At 48.1% G+C, this 24321-nt stretch overlaps 1 protein-coding gene across 7 annotated transcripts in view; it reads right to left on the minus strand.

Moving 5' to 3' along the window:
- The window catches only part of sema4ba (sema domain, immunoglobulin domain (Ig), transmembrane domain (TM) and short cytoplasmic domain, (semaphorin) 4Ba), a 636623-nt gene extending 614870 nt beyond the window's left edge, over positions 1-21753 (minus strand). For 6 of the 7 annotated variants that reach the window (XM_038813267.1, XM_038813268.1, XM_038813272.1 and 3 more), the window contains exon 1: positions 21531-21753. The gene's annotated coding sequence lies outside the window, so the exon portion shown is untranslated. Of the gene's footprint in view, positions 1-21190; positions 21209-21530 lie in introns of those variants that run through there. The other variant, XM_038813265.1, reaches the window with a different exon arrangement.
- Between the last annotated feature and the right edge of the window lie 2568 nt (positions 21754-24321).

Below are 24321 nucleotides of genomic sequence, written 5' to 3' on the forward strand. Positions count from 1 at the left end.
TTTAAATCGGATAGGAGAGAAAGTAACTGCATGGCAATGGGGAAAGATCAGAGGACTGGGACTAACTGGATAGTTAGCATAGTGGTGGTGGGCCGAATGACCTTCTCCTGTCCTTCACAGTTCGATGATACTAAATGCACTTGTCATTAACATGTAGCAACATAAGCACAGCATCGGATTCTGACTCTGACTTATGTACTAATTCTGCAATTTTCCATATGCCATGAAAGTTTCAGCTAAATGTTTGGCCAGAAGCACAATGTAGATTTTGTCAACGGTGAGCTTTCACATGCTGAGACCAGTTTCTTCCCAGCAAGGTTTGACTGCTACCATGTCATCAACTCATTAAGAGCTGCTGAGATCTCAGAGGAGGAGAAACTACTGCTCTAAGTACTCCAAGTAGTGAAAGGTCTTAGAGTCCCTACAATGCAGAAGTAGGCCATTTAGCCCATTGGGCTCCGAAAGAGCACCCGCCCTAGGTCCAAAGCCCCCACACCCTATCCCCGTAATGCCACCTGACGTTTGGACACTTCGGGACAATTTAGCATGGCCAATCCACCTAACCTGCACATCTTTGGACTGTGGGAGGAAACCAGAGCACCCGGAGGAAACCTACGCAGACACGGGAGGAAGTGCAGACTCCGTAGAGACAGTCACCCAAGGCCAGAATTGAACCCGGGTCCCTAGCGCTGTAAGGCAGCAATGCTAAGCACGGTGACACCATGCCACCCTCATCTCACAACTTCTTCTCACACTCTAACTTGGGCATTGAAACGTTCAAAATAGTCAAAAGAATTCATACCCTTGTGGGTTGGAATGTCTGTGTCCAAAAATGTAAGGCTTGTAACACAAATTATCTACTAATGTTGCGCTACCACCTTCAGACTGCAGGAAGTGCCAACAGCATAGGGCTCTGTGCCTGGTTGCTTAGCATAATTTACATGATTACTCAGTTGAACAGAAGTTAATTTCAATGGTAAGTGGTTTAACTGAGATCAGAGAAAGAACAAAGGCTTCGCTGGCCTTCAGCAAAGGCGATTAACAAACCTTCCTTCCCTCCTGTACAGCCTGAGGATTCTGCTGTCAGCAAACACAACGGACAACAAAGGACATCAAACGTTCTCCATGCTTGTTATTCATTTAACAGAAAAGGGTTCACATTTATGTCGCACCCTCTTACACACTAAGAACACTTCAGAACCAATGAATTACTTTTTAAAGCCTTGTCAGTGTTGCTATGCAGATGTTGCAGCAGCCAATTTGTGCGCAGCAAGCTCCCACAAACAGCACTGAGCAGTCAATCCGTTCTTGATGGTGCTAATTGAGGGGTGAACGTTGGAAAGGACACTAGGTTTCTCAGTGCTCTTCCAGTATTGCTCATCTTGTCGGTCTCTCAATATGACAAAGCTAAACATCCTGGCCACCGTGTCCAGGTTGCACTGCAGGAACTTGCTGCAACCTCTTCAGTAACACTTCCAAACCTGCAGCCTCCACCAGCTAGAGGGACAAGGGTTACAGGTGCATAGGGGATAACACCACCTCCAATTTCCCACGTGAGGTCACACACCGTCTTGACTTGACCATTTACTACTATTCCTCCATCACTGCTGGGTCAAGATCCTAAAACTCCCAACCTAACAGCATTGTGGCAGTAACTTTGCCACACAGATTGTGATCGTTTGAGAAAGTCCACTAACCCCCACCTTCTCAAGGACAACTAGGGAAAGGCAATAAATGCCCTCTTTGCCAGCAGTGTCCACAACCAAGTAATATATTTTTTAAAGTTTCCCACGAATGTATATGCTGACAGACTTCCAATAATGAATTGTGTCACATGTCATCAGTCAGCTAATGATGTAGTTATATATAGCTGTCGGCAAGTGGCCTCAGAAATGTGGAATGGCCAAAACACATGAGCTGTGCGACAACATAGCCTAAAGTCATTTGCATTACACAAGATTTAAATAGAACACATCAGAATATTGCTGATCTCATATCCTGTGTGGTCACCGGCAGGTCATTACCAATTGGTAGGTCAATCACACAAACCACATTTAGATTGAGAGTACACTCTGAAAACGCGGGTTTTTTAAAAATATATTTTATTCCAAACATTATCAAATTCTCACATAAAAAGGGTTAACTATATAATATAAACAGTTTGTCATTTTTATTTTTACGAAGTAACAGCAGTAACCCTAAATCCACTGTCCCCCCCCTCAGCCCAACTCCCTCCCTAACTCCCTCCTCCGCTAACCCATACCCCGCCCCCACCCTTACAAACTGCTGGCCACGAGCAGATCCCTAAAGAAAGTGATGAATGGCATCCAGCTGGAATACAACCTTTCTTCTGACCCTCTCAGGATATATTTGATCGGCACAGCAGCACAGTGGGTAGTACTGTTGCTTCACAGCGCCTGGGTCCCGGGTTTGATTCCCGCTAGGGTTACTGTGCGGAGTCTGCACGTTCTCCCCGTGTCTGCGTGGGTTTCCTCCGGGCCCTCCGGTTTGCTCCTGCAAGTACCGAAAGACATGCTTGTTAGGTGAATTGAACATTCTGAATTCTCCCTCAGTGTACCCAAACAGGCGCTGGAGCGTGGCGACTGGGGGATTTCCACAGTAACTTCATTGCATTGTTAATGTAAGCCTACTTGTGACAATAATAATAAAGATTATAATCTTTTCCAATCACAGGAATTCTGCCAGGTCACCCAAACATGCTGAGGCCTGGGGCAGTACTGCCGACCTCTATACAAGCAGGACTTGCCTCCGGGCCACCAAGGAGGCAAAGACCAAGACATCAGCCCTCCTCCCCTCAAGGAGCTCTGGAGAGTCTGACACTCCAAAGGTCGCCGCCAGCGGACAAGACTTAAGCTTGATCCCAACGATCGCCAACATGATGTCAAAAAAACAAGCCCCAGAACCCAACTAGCTTGCGGCAGCACCAGAACAGGTGTGGGTGATTTGCCGGCCCCCTTCCACCTGTCCTCCACCTCAGGGAAGAACCCACTCATACGCGCCTTAGTTAAGTGCACTCATGTACTACTTTAAACTATGTCAGGCTCAACCTCGCGCAGGAGGAGGTAAGGTTCACCCTGTGAAAGGTCTCACTCCACACCCCATACCCTCTCTAGCCCTTGGCCCAGCTCTTCTTCCCACTTCCCCTTCACCCCTTTTGGTGATGGTTTCCCCCGTCTCCAGCAAACACCCATATGTAAACAAATCCGTGAACCTCTCAACCCCTTTTCTCCTGCAGATCTTATACATTTTGTCCATCCCTGACGGTGCAAAACTATGATTATCACAAATTGGTGACAGTAATGACATGTCCAGCAATACAAAATGTTGTCTAAACTGGTTCCAAACTCTTAAAGATGCTACTACCACCTTGCTCATTGAGGCTGGCCAGAGAGAACAGAAGAGGGGCAGTAACAATGCATTTAGTTACGACCCCCAAGAGGCCACCTCCATCCGTCCCCACCCCCGACCCGGATGCTCAAACCATCATCGCACTTTCCCAATGTTCACCACCCAGAATAAAGCATCAGGTTTGGCAGCACCAACCCACCCGATTATCATCCTCTCTGCAGGAATGCAGTTCTAATCCTGGGAGTCTTTCCCACCCAGACAAAGGTAGAGATTCATCTATCAGCCTAGCAGAAAAAGATTTAGGGAGAAGACGCTGGAACATAGAATTTTACAGTGCAGAAGGAGGCCATTTGGCCCATCGAGTCCGCACCGGCTCTTGGAATGAGCACCCTACCCAAGGTCCACACCTCCACCCTATCCCCATAACCCAGTAACCCCACCCAACACTAAGGACAATTTTGGGCACTAAGGGCAATTTAGCATGACCAATCCACCTAACCTACACATCTTTGGACTGTGGGAGGAAACCGGAGCACCCGGAGGAAACCCACGCACACACGGGGAGAATGTGCAGACTTCGCACAGACAGTGACCCAAGCTGGGAATCAAACCTGGGACCCTGGAGCTGTGAAGCAATTGTGATAACCACAACGCTACCGTGCTGCCCTCCGGAACACAAATAGAAACCTCGGCAAAACGTTCATTGTGACCGTAAGTACTCTACCCGCCAAGGATAGTGGGAAGGCATCCCACCTCTTCCAAGTCCCCCTTCACTACCTCCACTAACCAGTCAGGTTCAGCTTATGTAGCAATGTCCAGTCGTGCGCCACCTTAATCCCTAAATACCTCAACTTCGTCCTGGCCAATTTAAAAGGCAGCCTCCCCAGATCTGTCCTCTTCCCCAGGTAATTCACTGAGAAGATTTCACTCTTGCTCATATTCAATCTGTACCCTGAAACGGATCCAAATTGTTTCAACAGTTCCATAATTTCTCCCATACCTGTGAGAGGATCAGAGATGACCACCAGCAAATCGTCTGTGTAAAGGGATATCCTATGTTTTAACCCCCACAATACCTTTCCATTCCGCTGATGATCTAAGCGCAATGGCCAATGGTTCAATCGCTAGAACGAATAACAGTGGGACAGCGGGCATCCTGTCTCATGCCCCTGTGTAGTCAGAAGTATCCTGAGCTCACAGCATTGATCCGGACATTAGCCATGGGGCATTATATAGTAGCTTCACCCAAGTAATAAAAGTTGGACCAAACCCAAATCACCCCAACACCTCAAAGAGGTTGTTCCACTCCACCCGGTTAAATGCCTTCTCCGCATAAATGGAGATGATTACCTCCGGCACCTGCTCCACAGACGGCGACATGACCACATTCAAAAGCCTCCTGATGTTGGATGACAAATGTCAGCAGTTGACAAACCCTGTCTAGTCTTCAGAGACCACTTCTGGCAAGCGCCCCTCCAAACATGTTGCCAGAACCTCAGCTGGTATTTTTGCATCCGTATTTAATAGTGAAATAATAAGACTCACACTCAAGGGAATCTTTGTTCTTTTACAGGATTAAAGAAATTGAGGCCTGCACAAGTGTGTGCAGCAGCACGCCCTTTAGCAGTGAGTCACTGAACATTCTCAGTATGTGCGGTGGCAACAAGGCCACAAACTATTTGTAAAATTCTGCTGGAAAACCATACGGCCCCAGTGCCTTCCCCGATTGCATGGAACCAATACAGTCCATAACTTCCACCAACCCCAATGGTGCCTCCAACCTCTCCCTCTTCACCCTTTCCACCATTTTCAAACTTGTACAGCCCTCTATAAAAAACCTCAAAAGCCCCATTAATCTTGTCCAGGACAATAACCAGTTCTCCCCCCTCAATTTTAACCTGGGCTATCTCCCGTGTGGCTGCCTGCCGTCTCGTTTGATGAGCCAATAATCGACTGGCTTTATCCGCGTACTCATATAATGTCCCTCACGAATGGCAATGCTGGCTCATCACATTCCCTGTCGATTCAAGCTCAAACATCATCTGTAGCCTCTTTCTCTCCCAACAGCTCTGCTGTCAGGGCCATGAAGTGCTGTCGATGTTAGATTTTCAGGGTGAACGAATAAATAATAAGCATTTTATTTGAACCTACTAAAAGCTTGCTTCCAGTTAATCAAATTGATCGTACACTCAACGGTTAAAAAACATCCACATCCTCCTTTTCAAAAGCATTATGGGTAGTAAGGGAAAGGAACAGGGGTTTCAGTTTTCTCTCATCCCTGACTGTAACATTGTACTGGACAACCCTTTATAAATTCTCATCCTATCAGTAGGCAAAGTGATAGGTTATTATTTACCTGCGACCCAAACCCACTTGTGACAACCCATAAGCTACACTAACTTCTGACTCTTGACATGGGGGGGATTCAATGCCCTCCCCATAATAAGTTCAGAGTTGGGGGCATTTAATTGGGCAGCCGATTATGGCTGGGGAGTGAAAGCTCATGGCTGAATATGGGTTACTGAGGATCTTAAGTGGGCAAATAATAGTCACCTAAGGGTGGGCAGGGCAGCAGCCACATGGGGAGCTGAAATACAAACCCTCTCGGAGTGGCCTGCAGCCGCCCATGCTTGGGGATCCCTCATTCAAAGGCATTCAGTGGGGGTTGGGGAACCTGCTGAGAGTCATCCCTGCCTTGCTGCAGACTACCCCTCACACAATGCCACTCTGCAACCACCCTCCCATCCTCTACCCACCTGTGGTCGGGTTCCTCAGCGAATTACCGGCAGTTGCCATCGCTCCCTAAGTGGCGCAGCCTTAATTTCAAGCTCTCAGCCTTTGTTTGTCCGCCTTTTCTTGGGGAGCAGAATTTCTGTATTGCCTCAATGTGAAGCCTCGGCAGAGGTGAGCGCTGCCAAGACAGGGTGATAACTGAAAGGGTTCCTCCACATGGAGGTGCTTCCAGAGGTATGGATGGAAATAAACATAATGACGGCACAAACCATAGAAACCATAGAAACCCTACAGTGCAGAAGGAGGCCATTCGGCACACCGAGTCTGCACCAATCCTCTGAAAGAGCACCCTGCCTAGACCTACTCCTCTGCTCTATCCCTGTAATGTGCACATCCTTGGACACTAAGGGACAATTTAGCATGGCCAATCCACCTAACCTGCACATCTTTGGAGTACTATGGGAGGAAACCGGAGCACCTGGACGAAACAGACGCAGATACAGAGAGAATGCACAAACTCCACACAGACCGGAATCGAACCCGGGTCCCTGGCGCTGTGAACCATCAGTTCTAACCACTGTGCCACTCAAAAGATTTTTAATTCCAGATTTTTATTGATTTAAAATTTCATCACCCGTCATAGTGTAATTCGAACAAAGAACCCAAGACCATTACTCTGGATTACTAATCCAGTGACAGTATCACTATGCCACCGCCTCGCTGAGGTGGAAGGTGAAACTCATCCAGCAGAATCGCTTGGGCTCCTTTCCTGCCCAAGGCCTCTTCTTTGGGGAACAGGACCTCTGGCTCAAATTGCGCCCCCCCCCCCCCCCCCCCCCACATGCCCTCGATCCTGTTGTAGCGAAACCGCCTGTGTAGGGAAGCCACCTGTTTGGAGCTCATTGCCTCCACATGTAGCAGGAAGTAAGGCCTCAAAATCAATCAACTGGGGCCTCAGCAATGTTTACTGGCTGCCTGCCTCTGTGGAGTAGCCAGCCAATTCACTTCCCAGCCCAGCCCTCTGGGAAAGATCACTAGCAGCAAGAATGTTCTCTCGCGGCTAAATCCTGGTATCGCGGCTAATGAAAATCCACTTGCATTCCTGTGCAATACCAAGGGAACAAACACCACACCATCACAGGTGCTGAATACAGATGGGATGTTGAATCGAGGTTCCATCAGTCCTCTCTGGAGGATGTAAAAAAATCTCATGCCACGATCCCGAAGCCAGTTTCCATGCCATAGTTATTTCCCCTTTCGTGAGGCTGGTTTATCACACTGGGCTAAATCGCTGGCTTTTAAAGCAGACCAAGGCAGGCCAGCAGCACAGTTCAATTCCCGTACCAGCCTCCCCGAACAGGCGCCGGAATGTGGCGACTAGGGGCTTTTCACAGTAACTTCATTTGAAACCTACTTGTGACAATAAGCGATTTTCATTTTCATTTCATTTTTCATTTATATCAATGTCACTTAAAAAACAGATTACCTGGTCATGATGACACTTCTGATTATCACGCTTGCTGTGGACAGATCACTGCTGCATTTCCTACAACAGTGACTGTGTTTTAAAAATACATCATTGGCTGTGAAGGGTTTTGGAGCTTACCGGGGTGAATGGAACTGGAAAATGCAAAGTTTCCACTTTCTACTGTTTTCCCAACACTTATGATGCATGTTTTGTTTTACCAAAATTAACAAGATTGCTAATTTCAGCCATTAAAAATGGGAAACCTGGTGTGAATTCATTAAATGTTCCCATTCCCAAGCACATTGAGGTCTAATGCTTTTGTTCTGTTTTAATGTTGGGTAGGAGGAAACACATGCTTAATAAATACATGGGTAACTGCCCTTAAAGCTATTGTTGTGATGAATTTGTGTCCGTTAAATACGCAAATTTATAACATTATCGTCAATCAACCACTCCTATCTCACATCACCACAATTGATATCTTGGGAAGATTTAAAACTATAGATCATTCAGTAACTACTCTGTCAATGTGGTGAGAACTGGTCAATTCGCTAATCTCATCCAGGACCGGAAGGTGGACATCACAATTGGCATTATCACTCTACTCTGACCATTTACACCTTCTGCAGACCCATCTTTTGTTTCATCACCTATCCCAATCCCATCACATGTTGCCTTACACCATGACCCCTTTTGTCACAATCGTTCCTGCCCTCCATCCTGTCACTGGGAGGTTTGCTAGTGTCACTCGGGAGGATTTAAACTAATATGGCAGGGGGTTGGAAACCAGAGCGTTAGCTTAGATGGTGTCATAACTGAAGGGGAAATAGAAAACAAAAATAAGAGAACAACATCTCTCAGGCAGAGCAAAAAAGGTGACAAGTGTGAGAAGGGAAGTGGTCAATGCAGGACTGAGGGTGTTGTACTGAAATGCGCCTAGTATACAGAACAAGGTAAATGAGCTTAATGCGCACATTGAAATTGGCCGGTATGATGTTGTTGTCATCACAGAGACGTGGCTGCAAGGGGATCAGGGCTGGGATCTAAACATACAAGGATATGTGTCCTATCGCATTGTTAGTAAGGAATGAAGTTAAATCGATAGCAAGGAGCAATATAGAATCAGAAGGCATAGAATCTCTGTGGGTAGAGTTGAGGAATCGCAAAGGTAAAAAGACCCTGATGGGAGTTATGTACAGGCCCCCTAGCAGTAGTCAGGATGTGGGACAGAAAATAAATCAGGAGATAGAGAAAGCATGTAAAAAGGCAATATCACAATAATCATGGGGGACTTCAATATGTACGTGGACTAGAAACTGTTGCTACGTTTGCAGATAATACAAAGATCTGGCGAGGGACAGGTAGTATTGTGGAAGCAAGGGGGCTGCAGAAGGATTTGGACAGGCTAGGAGAGTGGGCAATGAAGTGGCAAATGAAATACAATGTGCAAAAGTGTGAGGTTATGTACTTTGGAAGGCAGAATTTAGGCAAAGACTATTTTCTAAATGGAGAAATGCTGAGGAAATCAGAAGCACAAAGGGACTTGGGAGTCCTTGTTCATGATTCTCTTACGGTTAACGTGCAGGTTCAGTCGACAGTTAAGAAGGCAAATGCAATGTTAGCATTCATGTCAAGAGGGCTAGAATACAAGACGAGGGATGTACTTCTGAGTTTGTCTGGTCAGACCCCATTTGGAGTATTGTGAGCAGTTTTGGACCCCATATCTAAGGAAGGATGTGCTGGCCTAGGAAAGGATCCAGAGGAGGTTCACAAGAATGATCCCTGGAATGAACAGCTCGTCATACAAGGAACGGTTGAGGACTCTGGGTCTGTACTCATTGGAGTTTAGAAGACTGAGGGGGGATCTTATTGAAACCTACAGGATAAGGCGAGGCCTGGATAGAGTGGACATGGAGAGGATGTTTCCACTTGTAAGAAAAACTAGAAGCAGAGGACACCATCCCAGAGTAAAGGGACGATCCTTTAAAACAGAGATGAGGAGGACTTTCTTCAGACAGAGGGTGGTGAATCTGTGGGACTCTTTGCCGCAGAAGGCTGTGGAGGCCAAATCACTGAGTGTCTTTAAGACAGAGATAGATAGGTTATTGATTAATAAGGAATCAGCAGTTATGGAGAGAAGGCAGGAGAATGGGGATGAGAAAAATATCAACCATGATTGAATGGCGGAGCAGATTCAATGCGCCGAATGGCCTAATTCTGCTCCTATGTCTTATGGTCTTATGGTCACAGAAACAACTTTTTTGTTCCTTCCCACTGTTCCCTGGTCCTGCACTTGCTCAAAATCCTTAGTCTCTAAGGTTTCCCCATCGCTGATACGTAAACACTTTGAAATGCCAACATTTTCCATTTTTATTTACTGTATCCACAGAATTTCGCAATTGTTGAAGGACCAATTACCGCAAGAGATCACTTTCCCAATATTTCGTTCATCAGTATTAACTCACAAGACTCAATAAGGTGAAACTGTTCTACGATGCTAATGTGCCGATTTCCAGCACTTAATAATAATAATCTTTATTGTCACAAGTAGGTTTACATTAACATTGCAATGAAGTTACTGTGAAAAGCCCCGAGTCGCCACATCCCAGCACCTGTTCGGGTGCACGGAGGGAGAATTGAGATTGTCAAAATTACTTAACAAGCATGTCTTTCGGGACTAGTGGGAGGAAACCGGAGCACCCAGAGGAAACCCACCCAGACACGGGGAGAACGTGCAGACTCCGCACAGACAGTGACCCAAGCCGGGAATTGAACCTAGGACCCTGTCGCTGTGAAGCAACAATGCTAAGCACTGTGCCACCATGACCAAAAGCCAGTGGTAGGAATGACAAAAGATTTATTTTAACTGAACATAAAGTCTGCCCACGATAGTAACTATGCATTATGCACACATCGCAGTCCCCAATGGGACAATCAACATGCCGGTCCCTGCTCAGGCCGGCTTTTAGGCTTAATCTTACCAGCTCCAGCTGTGTGGGCCTCGGCCCACTACCGGGGAAGTTCATACTCCATGAGCCCCACTGGGAGATTGATTATGGTTCCCCAAGGGCCTCGTGGAGGATATGACACAGCACTAAATACATGTTGCTGTGCCAGTGTAGGACATTTCCATCACGGTACAAGCCTGGTAAAGCAAGCTTCAAGACACATTTCCGCTGAATCACAATAAGTGTCTCAAGTTTGGCCAATTCACACAGATGTCACTTCTGTGAGATTTAGATGTAACTGTCAAATGAGAGATTAAAATCAGTCAGAGTAACTGCAATAAAATACGATGCAGAATAAATTCTATGCATGTGGCAGCTATTTGGATTACTTTAATTATTGGGTTGGAACTTGAGGAACAGCGAATCAAAATGTAAACAAAGTTCAACCTCTCTGTTTGGAAACCAAAGTAATGGGCGGGATTCTTCTATCCCCCAGCTGTGTGTTTCTCAGCAGCACGCCGTTCGCTGGCAGCGGGATAAGAGAATTCTTTTTTTTTAATAAACATTTTATTGACGTATTTTTGGTATAGAAACAACAACAAAATAGACAATATACATGAAACCATAAACATAGTGCAAAAACTGTTTACCTTTCGTACAGGTCCCACCCTTATTACCCCCCTACTTTAACCTAAACTACTCCCCCCGTCTGCTGACGATGAATTTTCCGCAAGGAAGTCGACAAACGATTGCCACCTCCGGGTGAACCCGAACTGTGAACCTCTCAAGGTGAACTTAATTTTCTCCATGCAGAGAAAGCTCACCATGTCCGATAGCCAGGTCTCTGACTTTGGGGGCTTTGGGTCTCTCCAAGCTAATAGTATCCATCTCCGGGCTACCAGGGAAGCAAAGGCCAGAACGTCTGCCTCTTTCTCCTCCTGGAATCCCGGACCTTCCGACACCCCAAAAATCGCCACCTCTGGACCCAGCGCCACCCTTGTTTTTAAAACCTTGGACATGACATCTGCAAACCCCTGCCAAAATCCCCGAAGCTTTGGACATGTCCAAAACATGTGGACATGGTTCGCTGGTCCTCCCGCACATTTTGTGCACCCGTCTTCCACCCCAAAGAATCTGCTCATCTGGGCCACTGTGATGTGAACCCGGTGACAACCTTAAATTGTATCAGGCTGAGCCTGGCACATGTTGCGGACGCGTTGACTCTACCTCACGCGTCTGCCCATAAACCATCCTCTATCTCACCTCTCAGCTCCTCCTCCCACTTACGCTTCAGCTCCTCGGTTTGCGTCTCCTCCAACCCCATAAGCTCCTTCTAGATGTCCGAGACGCTCCCCTCCCCTACCCACCCTCTGGAAATTACCCTGTCCTGAATCCCCCTCAGCGGTAGGAATGGGAAGGTTGCCACCTGTTTACGAAGGAAGTCCCGCACCTGCAGATATCTGAATTTGTTTCCCCGCGCCAGCCAAAACTTTTCCTCCAGCGTCCCCATACTCGGAAAGCTCCCCTCTATGAACACATCCCCCCGTCCTCTCAATCGCCGCTCTCTGCCATACCCGGAACCCCCCCATCCATACTCCCCGGGCAAACCGGTGGTTATCACAAATTGGGGCCCAGACCGATGCTCCCACTGCTCCCACATGCCGCCTTCACTGGCCCCAAACTCTCAGGGCCTCAACCACCACGGGGCTGGTGGAGTACCGCGCCTGCGGGAGCGGCAGAGGCGCAGTTACCAACGCCCCCAGACTGGTGCCCTGACAAGAAGCCACCTCCATACGCATCCACGCTGACCCCTCCCCCACCACCCTGGGTGGCTATGGTAGCCGCCCAGTAAGAGTTGCTAAAATTTGGCAGCACCAGCCCGCCCTCGCCCTGGCTCCGCTCGAGCATTACCTTTCTTACCCGCGGAGTCTTGCCCGCCCAGACGAAGCCCGTGATCACCCTGTTGACCCGCTTAAAAAAGGACCGCAGAATAAAAATGGGGAGACATTGAAATACAAATAGGAACCTCGGGAGGACCGTCATTTTCACCGTTTGTACCCTCCCAGTCAGCGACAACGGGTGCACGTCCCATCTCCAGAAATCGTCCTTCATTTGGTCCACTAGCCGGGCCAAATTCAATTTATGCAGCCGGTCCCATTCCCGCACCACTTGGATGCCCAGGTACCTAAAACTACCCCCTACTGACCTAAACGGCAGCTCCCCCAGTCGCCGCTCCTGTCCCCTCGCCTGAACCACAAACATCTCACTCTTATCCATGTTTAGCTTATACCCTGAAAACCAGCCGAATTCCCCTAAAATCTTCATAATTTCCTCCATCCCCTCTATTGGGTCCGAAACGTACAGAAGCAAATCATCCGCATAGAACAAAACCTTGTTCTCGGCCAACCCCCCCCCCCCCCCGGACCAGTCCCCCCCAGCCCCTTGAAGCTCTCAGAGCAATTGCCAATGGCTCTATAGCCAGCGCAAACAAACAGTGGGCATCCCTGTCTCGTCCCCCGGTGCAGTCTAAAATAGTCTGAAGTTGCCCTGTTCGTCCGCACACTTGCCACAGGAGCCTGATACAGTAACCTGACCCAGTCAATAAAGCCCCGCCCAAATCCGAACCGTTCCAGTACCTCCCACAGATAACCCCATTCTACCCACTCAAAAGCCTTTTCTGCACACATTGCGACCACTACCTCAACCTCCTTACCTTCCGGGGGCATCATGATCACATTTAACAGCCTCTTACATTGGCCACCAACTGCCTACCCTTAACAAACCCCGTCTGGTCCTCCCCAATAACGTCCGGAACACATTCCTCAATCCTGGAGGACAAGATTTTGGCCAACAGTTTGGAGTCCACATTTAATAAGGAGATTGGTCTGTAAGACCCGCATAGCTCTGGACCCTCCTCCTGCATCACTCTTTCCCTTGCCTCGCTGAAAATCCTCAACAACACTGGCCCCAGTATCCCCGAGAACTTTTTATAAAACTCCACTGGGTACCCGTCCGGACCCCCCCCCCCCCCCCACCCCCCCACCCCCCCCCCCACCCCCACCCCCCCCCCCCACCACCCCCCCCCCCACCACCCCCCCCCCCCCCACCCCCCCCCCCCCCACCCCCACCCCCCCCCCACCCCCCCCCCACCCCCCCCCCCACCCCCCCCCCCCCCACCCCCCCCACCCCCACCCCCCCACCCCCCCCCCCCCACCCCCCCACCCCCCCCCCACCCCCCCCCCCCCACCCCCCCCCCCCACCCCCCCCCCCCCCCCCCCCCACCCCCCCCCCCACCCCACCCCCCCCCACCCCCCCCCCCCCCCCCCCCCCACCCCCCCCCCCACCCCCCCCCCCACCCCCCCCCCACCCCCCCCCCCCCCCCACCCCCCCCCACCCCCCCCCCCCCACCCCCCCCCCCCACCCCCCCCCCCCCCCCCACCCCCCCACCCCCCCCCACCCCCCCCCCAAATCCGACGCGTCCTCAGGTGACTCAAAGTAAAAGTGCTGATCCTCATGCGTGACCCAGAGACGGGCTGGGCAAAACAGTCCAAACTTCATCTTTTTCTTGAAAACGATCGCCCTGATCTGGTTGAAGCCTGCTCTCCTCCTGGCCACCTCTACATTCAGGTTCTGGTAAACCCGCAGGATGCTACTGTCCCACTTACAGCTCCGTGTCTGCTTGGCCCACTGCAGAATACGCTCCTTATCTGAGAACCTGTGGAATCTCACCACCATAACCCTCGGGGGGAGGGGGGGTCTCCCATTCGCGGCTTCTTCGCAGGTGCTCTGTAAGCTCTATCCACCTCCAAGGGCCGGGAGAATGCCGCACCCCCAGCAGCTTCTCAAACATGCCTGCGACGTATGCCCCAGAGTCCGTTCCTTCGGACCCCTCCCGGAGCCCGACAATTCTTAGGTTCTGCCGGCGGGACCTATTCTCTAGGTCCTCCACCTTCTCCAGAAGCTTCTTTTGCTGGTCCCTCAGCATCCCCACCTCCAGCTCCACCGCAGTCTGATGCTTCTCCTGGTCAGCCAGCGCCTTCTCCACCTTCTGTATCGCCCGATACTGGACGTCCAACCTGAGCTCCAACCGCTCAATCGACACTTTTATCGGGTCCGAGCAGTCCCGTTTCTGCGTAGCAAAGCCGTCCTGGATGACTTGTATCAGCTGCTCCATAGACTGCTGGGTCGACAAGCCAGAGGTTCGCCCCTCCGCCATGCTGTCCCCTGTTGCAACTACAGCCCAAATCCTCTCTGTCTTCTTGTTTCTGCCCTTACGAACACTTCTAGTCCTTTGCTCTCTGCACCAAAGTGGGCATTCAGTAGAGAATTGCCACTAACATCCGTTCTACAATTCAAGTCCGTTAATAAATCGGGGGGAAAGGTCCAAAAGTCCGACCAGAGCGGGAGCCACCAAATGCGTAACTTACTCCTTCATAGCTGCCACCGGAAGCGGCGGGATAAGAGAATTCTGATGGCCAGAGAATTCTAACCAATGTGGATGAAAGGTCATTAACGTGAAACGCTAATTCTGATTCAATCTACACTGATTCTTCCTGGTCTGTTGAGGGTTTCCAAAATTTCCTATTTTTATTTAACATTTCTTTGCATCTTCACATAAATAGCGCTCCTCGTTGTTTATTATCCAGGTTAGTTATAACGATCATTGTACTTGCCTGGTGCCTCAAGCTAACTTAAGCTAAAAGCCCACCCAACTACCAAGGCAGTCAACTCATGCCAGTGGGAACATTCACCCAATATAAGCCGCCCTCCGCTTTACGACGTTCTAGTCACGACAAACGTCACTTACAACGATGGTACATCGACGGCACTGTTTTTTAAAATTTCTCAATGCCAGTTTCGACATGTGCTCATCGATGGCCTGCGCTACCCACCTCCCTGACTCAAGGTGCTCAGTTGTTATTCTGATATGTTTTTACTTGGTGAATCTTTATATTCCAAACTCTTTTTATGTTTAGATTTTATAATAGTAATTTATTGCCATATTACATTTTTAAACAACTGATTGAGTACAAAATGCTGGGTTATTTTAGTGAAAATAAGGTCTTCGGGCTTGGTACAGGGACCAATCCCATTGAAAATCGGTTCTGACTTATAAAGTTCCGACTTAAAAATGCACTTTTCAGGAACCAACAGTGCTGTAAGTCCAAGGACTGCCTGTTCTGTAATGTCCCCACTCATGCAAACGAAGAAAGGGTGGAGCTGTAATGATGGAAATTTTATTGCTGTTATGAAATTTAATGGACCTCTTCCAGGGAAATGTATGTGCAGGGAGTGTGGGGGGGGGGGGGGGGGGGGGTGTGTTCTAATCCTAATTGGTTTTGTTGCTTTGCTGAATTGTGACACAATATATTCACTGCAGCAATTTAAATGATTCCAGTGGAACTGTTTAATGAAGAACACAGGCAATTTTTTTAAATAAATCAACAACCTTGAAAACATGTTTCAATTAAGAGACCTCTTCTTTTGGGTTTCCATTTCAGGCATTGCCAGCCTGGATAATTTCAATTTGATTAAAGGATGGTCAGAAAATCGCAGGTTGTCAGCTGCACAAGTGTTTTGTTAATTAGTGGAGCTCCTTTGCAGTCAATGGTCTGTAGTATAAGTTGCCTTAAATTTTCATGATTGACAGGAGCTTCTCCAGTGTATTGTGGCTCTCATCGCTCATGAGCTACGAGCGGATACTAGTTATTACAAAATTATTTCATCCGCTGGTTTCAATTTAATGCTTTTGAGAACATTTATTGGTTTCTAGCTTTGAAGTGACATTAACTTTCATTGAAATTTACATTTTTTTACTGGTTTCTTTAAATCCATTTCATTGAAATTTACATTTTTTTTTTACTGATCTCTTTATAGCCACAAACACTGTGAAATTTAAATTCGAATGAAATTTAATCACAAGAGTTTCACGGTATTTTGACGGCACCATAGAGTTACTGAACTCATTATTTTCACCAAAAAAAATGCAGCAGGAGAACTGATCGCAGTATTCAAAATTATGAATGGCTTTGAAGTGATGAATCAAGAAAAACCATGGTCAGGGAGTTCAGTCATTAGAAGATATGGATTGAAGGCCATCTGACGAACGGAGTCAAAGTTTCACATCAGTGACCTTTAGTCAGAACTGAGGACGGTTCGAAATGTAAGGGCGGGATTCTCCGCTCCTCAGACTAAGTGTTAATGCTGAGGCAGGATTCGGGGACTTTCACAACAGCAAAACTGGCGCCGAACCTGGATCAATTCAGCTACTGTGGAGGGGCTAGCACTGGCACCATGGGGAACACGATCGATTCCAATTGTAAGTAACACGGCATTTGGCGGGTCCGTGAATGATACACAGGAGGCTGACAAGCTGCAGCCATGTGTACACATTACAATCCCCAGTCGCAGTCACCCCCGCCAACACGATGGCACTGGTTGCACTGGAGCGCGTCCATTCCGATACAACCCGTGGCCCTAAGTTCACAATGGGCTGTCAGTGGCATGCGCAGTTGCAAGGCTGCCTGTCCGGCTGGAGCAATGGTGTTCCATGCATGTCCACCGCCCACCACCTGGCCAGCCCCTGCTACTCCCCCAGCTCTGGCAGAACCCCCCCACCCCCCCCCCCCCCCTCCGCCATTCCCCAGCCAGCAGCACAACTGTGAGTACACTGTGGAGATGTTGGACACTTTCCGAACCCCGTCTCTCTCCCTCAGCAGCCACAACTCTGGCTTCACAATCTTTCAATGCACAAGTGAACCACGCCGTCGGGAACCTGGCCCATCTGAGGTGGAGAATTGCGGAAGCCCCGGAGAATACAGGGTCAGGCCCATTAATGATATGCAAACTGTGTTTACTGTATGTGCATCCCGGACCGTATTGACATCGCTGTCGAGGCACTGGAGAATTGTGATTTGGCATCAAATCGTCGTCTGCTGCGATTTTGGCGCCGGAATCTGTTCTCTGCCCAATCTCGTTTCCTGATTTTTGCGTCAGCCAATGGCGAATCCCGCCGATGCCGGGATTCTCCGAGTGTCCGCGCCAAAACCGCGCTTGGCGCGGGGGCGGAGAATGGGGCGTCAGAGCCGTGATCGGGTCCGACGTCTTCCTGTGATTCTCCGCGGACCAAAGAACAAACAAAGAAAATTACAGCACAGGAACAGGCCCTTCGGCCCTCCCAGCCTGCGCCAATCCAGATCCTTTATCTTGCCTGACAGGAGAATTGTCGCCTGTCGCTCCTCCGAATTGTCGCCTGTCGCCCCACCCGCCGGATTCCTGTCCTAAGTTAAAATGCGAGTTACGCTGAGGACAGTAAGGGTCTGTAATTTATTTTGTTCCCCTGTTGGCTTGGCTCAATAACTCTCAGGACAGTGTGAACTGATACTGCAACATGTCCTGCAGCCGACACACAACATGCCGCAGCTGTAATCCTGGCAGGCCTCATTCACAATATTTGCTTTGTTGGGCTTAAAGTACTCATTGTTTTGTTACAACTGGAGCCCAATTAGAACATTAATTATATAACATGACAAGCCACTAATCAAAGCGACCACAGAAGATGTCTCGCAAAGATGACCTTTCAGCTGCAGATAAATGAACATTTCTTTTAAAATTTGAGTCAGCACAGATCTCTTCCTTGGGTTTAATTGCACAGATAACTGTCCCAATATATGTAGTTTAATGCGTCACAGCATCATTATAATTAAACCATTCAGTACACTGAGACCAAGACAGTTGTCTGTAGAGCAATCCAATCACTCCCATTTCCTCTCTCTATTCCTGCAGCCCTGTTGATTCATTTTCCTCGTGCACATCCAATTCTCTTTTAAAATCATTGCTCATCTCCACTTTGGGGGCAGTGGGTCCCAGGTCATTACCATTCGCTGTGTAAAAATGTTTTCCTAAGCCTCTGTATCTCTTGGCCAATACCTGAAATCATTATTCCCCTAGTCCGTGTACCATTAGTTCATGGGAACAGCTTTTCTTTGTCAACCTTATTGACTCCCCTGTCGGAATTTATCGAAGTCCTTCAGAATTCAGAACACCTCGAATTCATACAGTGAGAAGGCCATTCGGCCCATGGAGTCAGCCCAGACCCTCAAACCGTGCCCCGCCCCTACCCTTCTCTGCTCTAAGGAGCACAAGCCCAGATTCTCCAACATAATCTTGTTGTGAAAATCCCTCATCCCGGGAATCATTCCGGTAAATACCCTCACGCACCCTCTCAGACACACACTAGGTCAGATCGGTGGGAAATGATCTCCGCCTCATTTGCCAGACTCGGCCAATGTAAATGCGGACTTTAAACACGTAGCAAAGCTCCCTCTACCAAAGGGTTCACACTCCAAAGTCAGGCTGGGCCGAGATTTCAGAATTCAGCTGAAACGGTAATGAAGCTGATTCATATCAACAGTCCCGTTTTTTAGAGCACATATACTTTGTGATCTCAGAAAGAGACAAGAATGTGCAGCATGCTTTAAAACAAATTGTTCTCTAAATATGAGGTATCAGGATGGTGTCAATTGGAGAGGAACCTCCTGTTGGTGATCCAATGTGGCTGCTGTCTTTGTCCTTACAGGTGCTGCGACCCACAGGTTTGGAAGGTGCTGCCAAGTGGTACCGGCTGCCTTGAAATAAGAAAAGGGATGTTGGGAGTCTTTGGTCTCCACGATGACATCTCAAGGAAAGGACGGGCATGCTGATTGGGCACTGGAGAACACATAGCAGGAGACTGATTCGGAGACTGATATGGAGGACAAGCTACCACCCCCCACCAAAAAAAACACAAGCCAACTGTAGAACAAAATCCTCCTTAAATCCAACTGCTAAGTTCAGCAGAGATTTTAAATCATTATTTTAAAAGATTAATAATTCTGCATGGGTGATGATATGTTTATCTGCCTTTTTCCTACCAGATAGTTTCAGGTTCAGAGTTCTGCTGTTCCGGTTAGGAAGGGCAAAGATTACATCGCAACCCCGCAGCAGCATTGCGAAAAGACAAAAACTTTTATTGCATTATTGGACATTGAAAGTTGAGCGAGATAGTTATTGGATTCAATAACACAGGGAGACCATGGCAAGGTGGGATGGATCCGAGGACTTTTCTGGGGTAGGACTTGTGAAATAGCGAGGACTACTACTGGTTACAACATGCAGGTTAACTTGTTCCATCTCTCCCATATACCACTGGCTGCCTGATCCCAGTGAACCTTTAACGTTGAAGCAGAAATTGAATGCCTTCCCACAGGGTGAGGGCTCAAAAAGAAAGGGTTCATTGGTCATGCCAGGTCCGATCCCCTCGCAACTAGTTTCAAAGTGGCAACTAGCAAAGCCCAGTGAGGCTGGCCTCTTGGCCAAGGATCATGTCCTAAATGCCCCAAGACTCCAAAAGACCGCGCAAGGAAGAAAGAAATCCAATTTAAAATTAAACGAATTTAAACGAATGTGTATCATTAATTTGTGACCCGAGACGTTATGTCTTTTCATTAAGAAACAAATTCATCCCAAAGGGCTTTACAACTAATGAAATACTTTTGAAGTAGTCACTGTTGTTATGTAGGAAACAGAGCAATTTGTTCATAGCAAACTCCCAAATACAGTATTAGGTAATGACCAGGTAATCTGTTTTAGACACAAGAACAGAGGACATTGGAAAAGTTCAGCAGGTCTGCATCTTTCAATTTTAATGCTTCAAGTCTATAGACTCTTCGTCAGAACGTCTGCACTTGTTTCAGATTCCAGCATCCGTAGTATTTTGCTTATTTTAATCTGCTTTATGGGTTTGCTGAGGGATAAATATTGGCCAATGCACTGGGGACTGCTCTTCTTCAATGAATGCCAAGGGGTCTTTTTCTTCTGCCTGACAGGGCAGATGGGACTTTGCTCCAATGTTTCATTCAAATGGCGGCACCCGCAACAGTGCAATGCCCCCTCAGTTCTGCACTGGAATGCCAATCTAGATTTTGCGCTCATGTCCCTGACATGGGAATTAATTTTTAATTCCAGACTTTTATTGAATTCAGATTTCACCATCTGCCCTAGTGGGAATCGAACCCACATCCCCAGAGTGTTACCCTGGGACTCTGGATTATTAGTCCAGTGACAATACCACGACACCACTGCCTCCTTAGTGCTGGGACCCTTCTATGATCTGAAGAAGTCATATGGACTCAAAACGTTTCTCTCTCTGTACACACTGAGCCTATCCAGCATTTTCTGTGTTTATTTAAGATTTTCAGCATCGGTAGTATTTTGCTTCCTTCCACTTTAAGACTTGCCCCTAATTTAAATTCACAGCATGAACTGACAGAGAGTCCACCTTTTTACATGATGTACAAATATACAAAGTCTGTCTCGCTGCCATTCCTGGTTTGATTTATACTGTATACAGGTCCTTACATGTTTATTACACATGCATTGTCTTACTCTAAAATCCTTGCATCTCCCTAATGCATATGATTCCCAGTGAATGATGTGTGTGTTGGCTTGGTTTGGCACTGACCATAGGATTTGGGATAGGTCCCCAATAAACTCTTGACAGTAATCTCCACAACGTTTACGCACCGGAATATGTGGCATTGCAAGACAAAACACTCCTTTCCACGCCTTTAAAAAAAAATAGTTTCTTACCGCAAAATAATAATAACAATGATATTTTCAATTGAAAACATACATTACGCCTTGGCAAACCGGTCCATTTCGGAGAGAGCTCTTGCAATTATTTCAAGGACAATGAATTAAACCGTGCAGAAAGCTAACTGCAAAAAAGTGCACCGTCAAAAAATACAAGAAGAAATAAATAACGATTGCATCTTAAAGAAAGGAAGAAAAAAGATCAGAGACAAGACACAGGGCGGTGTTTCCAGCCTGGGAACCTGCCGTTTGATGTTTGCAATTACAACTCACTGGTTCATTGTGGCACCCGGGATGCTCCCGGGGAATATCGGTGCTGATACAATGAACAGTTCTGCAATGACGCAGAGCAAAGTTTGCAATCCTCCCCTTTTGCATACCTTTCAGTTCTGGAAGAAGCCCCTCGTTTCCAACGTTTGGATGCTGAAATGCCCCCTTTTCCTTTCCCTTTTGCAGCGGGGGCAGGTTCTTTGCGAGCTGTCGGACCCGGGACCTTTTTGCAGTCAACCTTCAAAAAATAATAACAAGCGGGTGAGGCCAGGTCAAGTGAGGACTGAGGAGCCAGCAGCAGACCATCTCTGTTCAGAGCCAGGATCAGTCAACTGGCCCACCACTCAGCTTCACTGAGACATCACCCACCGCCCCTGCCCAAAAGTGCTGTGTTAAACTAGCCTGGAGCTCCCCTTGCTGTTCAAAGGCAGTCACACCAACTCCAGCAAACTTGAAAAGTTGCAGCAGTATGGATCAGGTTTGTATAGTGGAAATAGAGATCACAAATAGTATTCGCACACATAGTCCACGCATTGTATGTCGTCTTCTCCAGTCTACGGTACCAGCTGAAAGGAAATAAAAATACCATCAAGCCCAACTCAACAGCTTTAACCGTGGGTAGCACAGTTGCTTCACAGCTCCAGGGTCCCAGGTTCGATTCCCCGCTTGGGTCACTGTGCTGAGTCTGCACGTCCTGCCCGTGTCTGCGTGGGTTTCCTCCGGGCGCTCTGGTTTCCTCCCACAGCCCAAAGATGTGCAGGTTAGGTGGATTGGCCATGCTAAATTGCCCTTCGAGTCCAAAAACGTTAGGTTGGGTTACGGGGACATGTTGGAGGTGTGGTCTTAAGTAGGGTATTCTTTCCAAAGGCCAATGCAGACTCGATGGGCCAAATGGCCTTCTTCTGCACTGTAAATTCCATGAACTTAAGAAAACGTACCAAAGAGTTCTGTTGAATAAAGTAGAAGACTGGGCCAAAGAAGGGAAATTTTGGGCAGCAAGGTAGGTTTCTGAAAGGGGGAGAGAGGGAAACGGGAGTGTAGACATAATGGACAAAGGGAATTCCAAAGCTAATGACCTAGGCAGCTGAAGCTACGGCTGCAAGTGGCAGTACAATTAAAATCGAGGATGATAAGGAGGCCAAAGTGAGAGGAGTGCAGATAGCCCAGAGTGTTGTAGAGCTGGAGGAGCTCACAGTGACAAGGAGGGATCAGCCCATGGGTTGAGTTGAAAACCAGGCCAAGAATTTTAAAGTTACAAGTGGACAGGCCTGCGTTGTAATTCAGTGGGAACAAAGAACATGGATGAGTGAGTCCTGGTGCGCATTAGGATTCAGGGAAAGAATTCACCAGGTCAAGAACAAAAATTCTTTTGACCTGTCGTTGAATATAAAAGCGTGGCTTTGCTTCAACTAATTCAGGCAATTGAACAAGACACATACTGCTTTAAATTGGATCCAATTGGCTTCTTTTCTACCGATCCCAGTGGATGCCACAAGGTCTGGGGTGCTTTATCGTCTCTTTTAATCACACTTCAGTTTAATGCTTTAAGTGTCATTTGTGTTTTGTTTTTGCTTAAGGCAGTACCCAGTTACCATTTTACCCATTTAAGGCACCATAGCACAGTGGTTAGCACAGTGCTTCACAGCTCCAGGGTCCCAGGTTCAATTCCTGTCTTGGGTCACTGTCTGTGCAGAGTCTGCACATTCTCCCAATGTCTGCATGGGTTTCCTCCAGGTGCTCCGGTTTCCTCCCACACAAAGATGTGCAGGTTAGGTGGATTGGCTGTGCTAAATTGCCCTTAGTGTCCAAAAACGGTTAGGTGGGTTTACAGGGATAGGGTGGCGGTGTGGGGATAGGTTGGAAGTATGGGCTTACTTAGGGTGCTCTTTCCAAGGGCCGGTGCAGACTCGATGGGCCGAATGGCCTCCTTCTGCACGGTAAATTCAATACTCTATGATTCTAACGGGCTGCCCCTTTTAATTTGTCCCTCAGCTGCACTTGAAATATTGCGCACAATACTGGTCAACACACTACTAGAAGGAAGTGGGGGCTTTGAAGAGGGTGTAGAGGGGGTTTACCAGGATGTTGCCTGGTCTGGAGGGTGTTAGCTATGCGGAGAGGCTGAATAGACTCAGACTGTTTTCATTAGAACGACGGAGGTTTTAACGTAGCTGGTGAAGAATGCCAGGGAGGATCTTAACAGGTGGGATACACTAATGCACCTAATGCTGGCGGGGAGGGTCCTCGTGGTGCAAATTAATATTCTGCCGAGGTTCTTGTTTATCTTTCAAGCTCTCCTGATCTTGAAATGAAATGAAATGAAATGAAAATGAAAATTGCTTATTGTCACGAGTAGGCTTCAATGAAGTTACTGTGAAAAGCCCCTAGTCGCCACATTCCGGCGCCTGTCCGGGGAGGCTGGTACGGGAATCGAACCGTGCTGCTGGCCTGCTTGGTCTGCTTTAAAAGCCAGCAATTTAGCCTGGTGAGCTAAACCAGCCCCTATCTTTATCCCAAAGGTCTTTTTTCGGACAGTGGACACGATTGTTTCAGACTTTGTATGGGCAGGGAAAGTGCTGAGGGTGGGGAGGACCCTGCTGCAGAGGCAGAGACAGCGGGGGGGGGGGGGGGGGGGGGGGGGGGGGGGTTGGCTTTGCCGAGCTTGCTTCATTATTATTGGGCGGCGAATGTGGACAAGGTGTGGCTATGGTGGGAAGGAGAAGGGGTAGAGTGGGTTAGGATGGAGGAGGAATCTTGTAAGGGATCTAGTTTGAGGGCTATGGTGACGGCAGCATTGCCAATGGCTCCGAGTAAGTATTCAGGGAGCCCAGTGGTGCAGTCCACGGTGAAGATATAGAATCAGCTGAGGAGGCATTTTAGGGTGGAAGGAATGTCGGTGCT

This window comes from Scyliorhinus canicula, chromosome 12 (genome assembly GCF_902713615.1).
Source record: "Scyliorhinus canicula chromosome 12, sScyCan1.1, whole genome shotgun sequence".
NCBI classification, from domain to species: domain Eukaryota; kingdom Metazoa; phylum Chordata; class Chondrichthyes; order Carcharhiniformes; family Scyliorhinidae; genus Scyliorhinus; species Scyliorhinus canicula.